Raw genomic sequence first — 11240 nt, 5'->3', positions numbered from 1 at the left:
ATCATGGTGTCCCTAGCCTAGAAGGCACCGTCGCCCTCGTGTTTGGTCAGTTGATTTGTTAATTTTTTATTATTATATATTACTTGCTAATAATATTCCTGGGAACCTGTCGCTGCTTGGAATGCATCTTGTGGTGCGTCATCGTCTAATTCCCATTCTCTGATGGACGCAGGGTTCCTGGAATCCTAGTGCTGCTGGCCTGGCCTCCACTCGATGGATCCGCCCAATCGACGGTGATGCTCAAGCTGGTTATGGCTCGGGATGCTGGCTACATTCTTCAGCTCTCGTGGACATCGCCGGCTGCTGCTGTCCGGATCCCGTGCTTGCACGCGCTGCAGTGTTGGAGGCGACAGACAGCCGGCACCCGGCAGTTTCGTGCCATCCTGCCAGCAGGTGCCTCATGCCTGCGTGCTGCCACCGCCATTGCTGCTATAAAACATTCCCATCCTGTTCTACTGATGCCACATTGCCACGCCATCTATTCTTCTGCAGCCCGAGAAGCATCTCTTCAGGTATGCTTTCTGCTCTCAACTCTCTATCACTTCTCCTGCTTACCATTGTCCTCTGCAACCTTCTTGTCAGATAGTACAATGTCAAATTATTGTTTTCCCCGTACTCCCTTTGACCAACAGTGTAATAAGGCAGATTTTAGTTCGAAAGTTTGTCAAATAATATGCATGTTTAGTATACAAAGGTTGGATGTAAGCTCTTTTTGGCATTGCCTTTTTCTTGGTAAGTCTTGTTTGTTTGTTACTTCTTAATAACAATCATAACTTTTCTATCTTCTGATCTGTTAATGTTAAGGAAGTGAACCTAGCTCTCAACCGGTTAGGGTTGTAACCCAGGTTCGAGCTTGTCCTCTCCAACTTGAATTTGTGTGGCTATTTCTTCATAATAAAAAACCACATAATTGCTCCTTTGGTCTTTTTTGTTAATGATAAATCAATGAAGCCTTTAGTATTATAATTAGCCTGTATTGAACGAACTAGAAAGTCAAGGTAGAGCTTTCATTTGCTATGCTCAAACTTCAAAGTTATCAGCTGGTCTTGTCACCTCCAGAGATTTTATCTTTAATTGTGAGTGTTAGAAGATTGTATATTTGTGCTTGGCTTGGCCCACGGGCCATGGGTGCCTGGCCGCACCAGCCTTCCTGGCTGTGTTGCGCCGGCCCCAAGGGATAGGATTAGATAGCTATCAAGTTTATTAGGCAAGGTTTCCCAGATTGGCATTGTTTCCATAAGCCCAGGGCTACCTTGCCTATAATGTACATCCCTTGTGTGCTATCAATACATTGCCAATTCTCGGCCTATTCCTCTTTCATGTATCACGAGTCTGGGTTCATCGCCCGTCTCCCTTTCCGCTGCCAGCGCGCCTCCTGGCAGCGCACTCGCGCCGGATTTCTCCGTGCTGCGACCACCTCCTCCATGGCAGGATCTCCAACCCTCTTTGCTGCAGCCGCCGCCAAGGCCGAAGCCGCCGCTGCCAAGGCCGCGGCCGATGCTGCTGCCACGGCCAAAGCCAAACGTCGGGCGGCGCGCGAAGCCGCCCAGGCGGAAGCAAAGGCCGCCGCTGCGGCCAAGGACTGCGACGCTACCTCGGCTCGCGCGCACGATGCCGTAGCGCGCGCTGAGCACGAGCTAGCACGCCGCAGCCCGATTCGGACGCCGACGACTCTGGCCCACAGGATCTCCGCCACGCCCTGCTGCTTCAGGAAGCCGCGACCATCGTGAACCTTCACGGCAGGTAGTGGCCGTCCAGAACATCCGGAGTTTGATCCCTGCCGTCCTCGACGTCTCCGGCAACTACACTCGCTGGAGGGATCAGTTCCTTCTCGTCGTCGGCAAGTTCTCCCTCCGCGACCACGTCCTCTCCGACGCTCCCATCACCACTGCCCATCCAGATTGGGCGCGCATGGATTGCGTCGTGAAGTCTTGGATCCTCGGGTCCATCTCCGACGACCTTGCCGACACCATCTCCGCAAGCGTCGTCTCCGCACACGACGCCTGGCTTGCCGTGGAAACACAGTTCCTCGGCAACTGCGAGCCCTCTACCTCGACGCCGAGTTCTGCGGCTTCTCCCAAGGTGATCTATCCATTATGGATTATTGCAGGCGTCTCCAGCGGATGGCCACTAATCTTGGCGCACTCGGCGAGGTTGTCTCGGATCGGACCCTTGTCCTCAGCCTCATCCGAGGCCTCAACGAGCGCTTCGCCAACATCGGCCTTCACCTTTGGCGGAGCGAGCCCTTTCCCTCCTTCCTTGAGGCGAAGGAGGCCTTGCGCTTGGAGGAACTCACCTTCGCGCATCAGGCGGCGACACCGACCGCCCTCATCGCCACCCAGACCGCCGCGCCTGCTCCTGCTGGCGGCAACAGCACCACCAAGGGCAGCGGCGGCTCTGGTTCCGGGGCGCTCAGATAAAGCCCTCCAAGAGTCGCCGCAATAAGCCCGGTGGTGGCGGCAACAAGAAGGACGCAGGTACGTCCTCTCAGCAGCCTACAGGCGGTGCAAAGGAGGGGCAGCTCGGGCCCTAGCCGACCTTCTGGAACCCCTGGACAGGGTCGATCCAGATGTGGCCGGGCACTCGTCCTCCCCAAGCTCGTCCTCCACAGCAGCAGGCGCTACTCGCCTACCAGCAGGCTCTTTTGGCGCCTCCATCGCAGCAGCACGCTCCTGCACCGGCAACTCCTAGTGCTACCCCCTCTAGTCAATGGGCGCTGCCTGCACCCGAGTTTTATAACCCACTCACCGGATGGGATCAGCAGTCCCTCGCCTCCTCGTTCAGCACCATGACGTTGAACCAACCACAGACGACCGACTGGTATTTTGATACAGGTGCCTCCTCCCACATGATATCTCATTCAAATACCTTGTCACACATATCAGCACCTCAGTCATTTACTCCTTCATCAATTATTGTCGGTAATGACTCTCTTCTACCGGTCACTGCCACTGGCTCTACTGATTTATCTGGTTCCTTTTAGCTTAATAATGTTATTGTGTCTCCACATATCATTAAGAACCTTGTTTCAGTTCACCAATTCACTACCGACAATAATTGTTCTGTTGAATTTGACCCCACTGGTTGTTCTGTGAAGGATCTCCTATCCAGGAAACTGATCGTCAGGTGCAATAGCTCCGGGCCTCTGTACCCACTGCACCCTCCTACTGCTCAGTCCTTCGTCGCCACCACCGCCTCCTTGTGGCACCGTCGCCTTGGTCACCCAGGTCGTGAAGCTCTCACCAAGCTCGCCTCCGTCCTTCCGACGTGCTCCAACGATGGTGGCCCCTCTCTCTGTCATGCATGTCAGCTTGGACACCATACACATATACCATTCCTTGCGTCATCATCTTGAGCGTCTAGCAATTTTGAACTCATACACTGTGATTTGTGGAAATCGCCTATTGTTAGTTTTAAATACTATTTACTCATTTACTCATTTTGGATGATTGCTCCCGCCACTTGTGGACGTTTCCGTTACGCCTTAAATCTAACACGTATTCCACACTCACCAATTTCTTTGCCTATGTGCATACTCTGTTTGGTGCCACCATCAAGGCAGTTCAGTGCGACAACGGCAAGGAGTTTGACAACTCCAGCGCCCGCACATTCTTCCTCACCAACGGCGTCCACCTTCGCATGTCTTGCCCCTATACCTCCGCCCAAAACAGTAAAGCTGAGCGTATGATTCGTACTATCAACAACTCCGTCCGCTCGTTGTTATTTCAGGCATGTGCCCCCCTTCGTTTTGGGTTGAGGCACTTCACACAGCAAATCACCTGCTGAATCTCCTACCCACCAAGACACTAGATATGTCTACACCCCATGCGGCCCTCTTCGGATCACCGCCCTCTTATGACCATCTTCGCATTTTTGGTTGTAGGTGCTACCCCAACCTCTCATCCACTACACCACGCAAGCTCGCCCCACGGTCAACCTTGTGTGTCTTTCTCGGGTTTTCTGCTCACTATAAGGGCTATCGCTGTCTTGACCTTGCCTCCAACAAAGTCATTATCTCCCGTCATGTTGTGTTTGACGAGAGCGTGTTTCCCTTTACCGAGCAATCCCCCGCTGTTGCTTCGGATGACTTTGATTTTTTGGTCTCCTCTAACTATGTGCCGGACCCTATCGGATCTCCACAGTCTCTACTTGCAGGTTTCTCTAGCAATCGCACCGTCTTGAGCCCTCACCTCCCTCGATGGAGCCACCCGCACAGCCACGTGCGGCTGTGTCTTCTGGCGGTACAGCCCAGCCCGGCTTGGCTGGCTCTGCGCCCTCCCAACCCGGCGCTGCTGGGTCTGCACCCTCGGCCGCTGGAGCCCGCCTATGCAGCCATGCGCGGTAGCGTCGCCTGGCTCTAGCGTCGCCCCCGCGCAGCCACGCGCGGCCCCTTGGGTGCCCCTAGTGCGGGACATCTAGCACGTCTACACTCGACGCGCTCCTCGTGTTCCACCAGTATTCGCGCCTCTACCTGCAGGTGCTACCCCAGTCACCCCTGTGGTGAATTAGCACCCCATGAAGACTCGGGCCAAGAGCGGGTTTTGGATGCCCCCGCGCCCCATCAATCCGGGGCTCCTGGCAACCCAGCTCTCGCCTGTTCTGAAGACCTTCCGCAGTGGTCTCGTCGATTCCAATTGGCGGGCTGCTATGGAGGATGAGTTCGCCGCCTTGCTGCAGAATGGCACGTGGGACCTCGTCCCGCGCCCTCGCCGTGCCATCATTATTTCTGGCAAGTGGATATTCAAGCACAAGTTTCATACAGATGGCTCACTTGAGAGGTACAAGGCACGTTGGGGTCCTTCGTGGTTTCTCGCAACGCCCTGGAGTGGATTTTGATGAGACTTTCTGTCCAGTTGTGAAGCCTGCCACGGTCTCGTCAGTGGCCAATCCATTAGTTAGATGTGAAGAATGCTTTCCTCCATGGGACTCTATCAGAAATAGTTTACTGCGCTAAGCCAGCTGGTTTCGAGGATCAGTCCCTGACTTTGTTTGTCAGTTGAACAAGTCATCCTTATACGGTCTCAAGCAGGCCCCGCGCGCTCGGTACAGCCACTTTGCTACTCATTTGCTCACCCTGGGGTTCGTGGAAGCCAAGTCTGATTCTTCTCTGTTCGTTCACCATCGTGGCTCGGACACTACTTATCTCCTATATGTGGATGACATTGTCCTCACTGCTTCATCGACCGAGCTTCTCCGTCGTATCATCATAGCACTTCAGCAGGAGTTTGCTATGAAGGAAACTTGGGGGAACTTCACCACTTCCTACGGTTGGAGGTTCAGCGCAGCAGCAGTGGCCCCTTCCTATCTCAGCGATAGTATATGCTTGACATCCTCAACCGAGTTGGGATGGCAGAGTGCATGCCTATCTCCACTCCAGTTGACTGCAATCCGAAGTTGTCTGCGGATGGTGTTCCCATTCAGGACGCGACAGACTTTCGGAGTCTTGCCGGTGCCGTGCAGTATCTTACCTTCACTTGGCCAGATATCGCCTATGCTGTTCAGCAGGTCTGCCTTTATATGCATGACCCACGAGAGCCCCATCTGGTTGCATTGAAGCGGATCCTCCGATACATCAGGGGCACTCTCCACCTTGGATTGCTTCTGCGACCGTCCTCTTCCACGGAGCTGGTAGTCTACTCTGATGCAAACTAGGTTGGCTGTCCCAACACGCGCAAGTCCACCTCGGGCTATGCTGCGTTCCTCAGTGACAACCTGGTCTCCTGGTCTTCCAAACGGCAGAATACAGTCTCTCGGTCTAGCGCAGAGGCTGAGTATCGCGTTGTTGCTAATGCCGTCGCCAAGGCGTCTTGCTGCGTCAGCTTTTGCAGGAGCTTCACGCTCCCCTTTGTCACGCAGTCCTGGTCTACTGTGACAACATTAGCACAGTATACATGTCTCCCAACCCCATCCAGCATCAACATACCAAGCACATCGAGATCGACCTTCACTTCGTCCCTGAACGGGTCGCCTGTGGTGATGTTCACATTTTTCATGTGCCGACCACGTCACAGTATGCCGACATCTTCACCAAGGGACTTCCTTCGCCGGTCTTCAATGAGTTCAGGTCTAGTCTAAACGTTTGCGGTGCTGCCGATCAGACTGCGGGGTCATGTTAGAAGATTGTATATTTGTGCTTGGCTTGGCCCACGGGCCATGGGTGCCTGGCCGCACTAGCCTTCCTGGCTGTGTTGCGCCGGCCCCAAGGGATAGGATTAGATAGCTATCAAGTCTATTAAGCAAGGTTTCCCTAATTGGCGTACATCCCTTGTGTGCTATCAATACATTGTCAATTCCTGGCCTATTCCTCTTTCAGCGAGTGTAACATATATACCACTTTTACTTATCATGTGCGCTGTGTAATTTAATTTCTAGTGAGCTGTAGTCCTGTATATTCCATTTTAAAACAGTGTAAGGACCGCGGTGGTCTAAAGAGGAGATAGATGGAGAATTAGGGTTTCCGAAAACTAATTAGCTCAATAATGCACTGAGCTGCTGTGCATCAGCACCTACAAACGTTGGAACCCACGTGAGGTTTAACCTAGTTTTAAATTTGGGCAGGCTCTACTTTTGAAAAAAATGAATTAGCCTTGGGGGGGGGGGGGGGGGGGGACGGGGACGAGTCTCCGCTGAGTTAAGTCAGCGGGACTCGGGCCACTGACGTGTGGGCTCCACGTGAGCGTGGCCCACACGTCAGCCACAGTGTTCAGCTGACTTAAAGTCAGCGGATCCGGTTCTGGGGCGGGGGGGGGGGGGAGGTATCAAACAACCTTCCTGTTCAATCTCCCACCGCAACTTTTTATTTTATGCTCATGGCGAGCTGTGAGCAGGGTTTCCAAATCCGATCGGTCCGGTCAAACCGCCGCCCTCCGGTAGCGGTTTACCGGACCGGTTTGACCGGAAACTGGTAGAAACCGGTTGAATTCAAATCCAAATTCAAAATCGCATGTGCGACCGGTTCCGACCGGTTTACCGGCCGGTATGACCGGTTTGGGAATTTTTTATTTTTTTGAATTCAAATTTGAATTTTAAATTGGGGCCGGTAGACCGGTTTGATCAGTTTACCGACCGGTTTGACCGGTCGGTATGACCGGTTTGGGAATTTTTATTTTTTTTGAATTCAAATTTAAATTTTGAATTGGAGCCGGTTTGATACCAGCCAAAATCGTAACCGGGCCGGACCGGTTTGACCGGTCAAACCGGACCGGTTCCCACCGGTTTCGTTAACCCTGGCTGTGAGTGAAGCATAACTATTTCCTTCCTTATTTGATAGGCAGAAACCTAAAGTGACAATCAACTGTGCTGAAACCTTTGGTCCACTCGCAAAGAATGCATTTTGTTGGCCCAGAGTGTCCTGCAATAAGAGATGAGCACTGAGATGCTCATCTCTTGTCTCGTGGAAGCACACATTCAGCAACATCTAAAGGTGCCCAATGCATTTTGGGCACGGGCAGGGAGGAAACGTCTTCCTCCGTTCATCACGGAGATGAACAACTACACTAAGCATCTTAGCAACTTATGGCCCATTAAACTTGTATATCCAGTCATTTTTTTCTTCATACTAGTAAAAATGTACGTGCGACACACACGAATTTTAAAAATATAAACTTTTGATTAAAAAATATAAATTTTTATTTTAAAAATACACTTTTTTAATTTAAAAATATACATTTTTTATTCAATTGACATAAATGGCAAGCCACATAATTTGTCTGAACATATTTATTTGATCAAAGTTTTAACTTAGTTTAAATCTAGGCTGAATTCAGGAGGTGGCAAAACTTTGCCATACATTTTTTTTTGGCAAAGAAGTGATTAAGTCTGATTCCATGAGGTGATTCTGTACAATGAACTATTGGCTGCTGAAAAGGTTGCTTTTGCTGATTCGTTCCACTCAGCATCATGTCATATCTAAAATTTAACCTAAAGAATCACAAAGAATTATCCATAGCTCAAATCTGAATCATCCAAACCTCTTCCATAGCCAAACTTTTGGTCACCATCGTACATCCCTGCTACTTGAAATAGTTAGGTTCTTGATCCGGCATAGGTGAATAAAATAAGATATTACTCTAGCATGTAGTAGTGGAAGTGTTCATCCAAAACAAACGGTAGCTCACGAATGTCACCTGCCTCGGCCAAGCAATCAGCAAAAATAGAAATGAAATTTGTTGTATGCACTTACAGGCAACATGAGAGCAACAGTATCATTATATAGTTGAGGACCCGATTCACACAAGATTAGGCCATTGATATGCCACCCTGTTACCTGCCTTAACTGAAAACAAATAAAACCAAGTGGATTGTGATAACAAGTTAGATATTTGAAGCACCAAATTTGTACCAAGACAAAGTTACCTATTGGCCAGACTTAAAAGGGATATGCATCAGCATACTAACAGTTAGTGCCAACATGAAATCCACTCTCCCTCTATTCACAAAGAAATTGTTCTCTGTATCTATCAAAACGTGCAGCTCATGATCAGTGAACAAAAGCCAACAAATAAAAATTCACCAAATGTTAGTATTGTTTGACAAACATGAGATATGGAACATGGATATATCAGGCATGACACCCTATGAAGTTGTACTACCTATTATTCTGGGTAATACTCTCATATTATCTGATTACAAATCATCTGTAAGTGAATCTACGATAGAAAAGAGTTTTTTTTTTCTGAATTGTACAAAATTCATATAAATACTACTAATATGTACTTGGTTGGCTAAATCCACTCCTAACAAATTAATGAGATGATCAAAAAACAGTTATTTGTTCTCCTAAGCTGTAACCTCTCATGGTTCCAATAATGATCATAAATCACAGAAGTAAAAATCTCTCAAATGACATGCATAATGGCATATTCAAGAATCAATAAGCAATCCATTTTGGTCTTGTAATATTGTTTAACGACAATTTAGTCAACTATATTAACGGTAGCAAATAATGAATGCATAATGGCATATTCAAGAATCAATAAGCAATCCATTTTTGTTTTGTAATATTGTTTAACGACAATTTAGTCAACTATATTAACAGTAGCAAATAATGAAAGACACCCACATGACCTGCAAGTTTAATCAACTTATTTTGGAATTCATATATCCAGGTAGATTAGAAATTTGATTTCAATCGTGTTTCAGTTGCATAATAAAATAAATGGGTGCAACGTTTCCTTATCCCTCTTCTTAATTAAGAACAATCAACATTCAACAGGCCAGTAAAGGAACATCACAACTTCAGCAAGAAATCGCCACTGAATTAGTGCGGCAATGCTGCAATTTTCTACAAAGAAAACCACCAATTGAATGTAAGGTCCAGGTCTCCAGCATGCTGCAATTTTCTACAAAGAAAACCACCAATTGAATGTAAGGTCCAGGTCTCCAGCATGAGAGAGAGATAAGAGACAGGTCACATGCCGATGAGGAGGATGATGGCTTCGTCTTGAGGCTAGAAGAACCAAATAATTACTCTGGCCTTGTTTGGATGTGCTAGATTTCTAGCGCTAGTGAATAGTAAAAATATTTGACTACTAATTATGGTGTCAAATAAAGCCAATTTACAAAACCAACTTCAGAACCCCCGCGCTAGTGACCATGAAGAATCTAATGAGGCCTTTGACCGCGCGTTTAGAGGATGATTACTGTAGCATCACTGTAGCAAATCGTCGATTAATTATTGTCATTAGATTCGTCGTGAAAAATTACACTCATCCCTAAAAATTTTTTACAAATAGACTTCATTTAGTGCTTCATGCATGCGAGATTCTTTTTTCGGGATGTGTGCGCGCTAGTTTCCTAGCACATCCAAACAAGGCCATGTACTCCCAAATCAGTGGGCACATGCCACCTGCTTCTCCTCCCTCAAATCAGGTCATTTACTTCAAGCCTCTCTCTATTTTTCTCCCTGAGCAGAGAAGGCAAGCAGGTCACCGCCAACCATACCATCGGCTGAAACATACTGATGACCAAGTTATAGATGGAACATTGGCTGATGTAAACACTGAACAACAGAGATATGGCACTGATTTATTGACCATTTTAACAAAACAGTATATATTTTTATTTGAAGAAGACACGTGCCTCGCGCGGATCTCTCACTATTTCAGAAATCATAACTATGACGCAACGTCCTTTTTTGTTGCAAAAAAATGATTATTTATATTTTGGTCATATTTTCATGTCTACTACAGTCATACGAGCATTACTGCCTTCCCAGGACACAAATCCTAAGGTGCAACCGTGCAAGATATATCAAACAAAGAGCAATTAACAGTCACAAGCACTAAGTTTCTTGCCACCCCAATCTTCCATGATTCCAAATACAACATAGCAAACATCAATAATGTGTTGCGGAATGCATTCTAGATTTAACGACTTATCTGATTCACATTGCTAGATCATGGAGGGATGCTAATTAACTTAGTGAGCTCATATGGCTAACTCAATGGACATATGCCAAGGAAAATCACCAGTGGAGTCGACAGAATCTCAGCATCCTCCTTCGTGAGCTTATAGGATGCAGCAGCACGAAGTGTATCTTCAAGAAGCAGCCCTCGCTCGTGTGGCTAGGGCAGAGCTCGATCCGCAGATCAGCCAGCTCCGACGCCAAGCTCTCGACGGCCAGCGCGTTGTCCTGCTGCGCTTCAGTCATGTCAAAATCTGTACTTCAGGTCAACGGAGCAGAACAAAATTAGCAGTAAATCGTAAGTGAGATTGAAAGGATAAAATTAGTACCGAATCTGCACTTCAATGCCTTATGGGGAGCCAATGGAGAAAAGCACACCGTCGGAGTCCACGTCGTCGGGAGGAGGGGGAAGTGGAGCCAGAGCTTGTTCCACAGGGCGACATCCCGCGCGAATGCACCCACCTCCTCGGTGACCCTCACGGCGGCCTCCGCCCAGTCCGCGTCGCCCTCCGGCGGCGAGTGCGGGGGTGAGTCAGGGAAGCGACGGCATCAGAGAGCGAGGGGGTGAGAGCGGCGACGGCGAGCGGGCGGAGAGAGGGTGCAACGTCGCTGGAGATCATGGGGATAGAGGCGAGCTGCTCGGGAGGTTCTCAGCGCGGTAACGGGTGGGGATGGCGCCGCGATAGCTGGCTGGAAAGGTCAGGGGGTAGCGGCGTGGCGGTGGAGGCCGCGCGGAGGAAGGAAGACCCGCGATAGGGGCGGTGGCAAGGCCCGACGCCGCACGGAGCAGAGGGAAGGGAGAAGGAACGGCAGCCGCGGGGTTGAGGCGGTGGGC

General features: G+C 49.1%; 1 long non-coding RNA gene across 1 annotated transcript; it reads right to left on the bottom strand.

The window, feature by feature from the left end:
• Positions 1–9817: 9817 nt before the first annotated feature.
• On the bottom strand, positions 9818–11240 carry LOC120660230. The gene is made up of 3 exons (XR_005669443.1): positions 10784–11240; positions 10470–10659; positions 9818–9948 (listed from the first exon to the last, which is right to left on the bottom strand). It is a non-coding gene; the product is annotated as an uncharacterized LOC120660230 (long non-coding RNA).

Source organism: Panicum virgatum, chromosome 2K (assembly GCF_016808335.1).
Source record: "Panicum virgatum strain AP13 chromosome 2K, P.virgatum_v5, whole genome shotgun sequence".
Classification (NCBI taxonomy): domain Eukaryota; kingdom Viridiplantae; phylum Streptophyta; class Magnoliopsida; order Poales; family Poaceae; genus Panicum; species Panicum virgatum.
The sequence above is the reverse complement of the archived record's forward strand: the minus strand, read 5'-3'. Positions and strand labels throughout refer to the sequence as shown.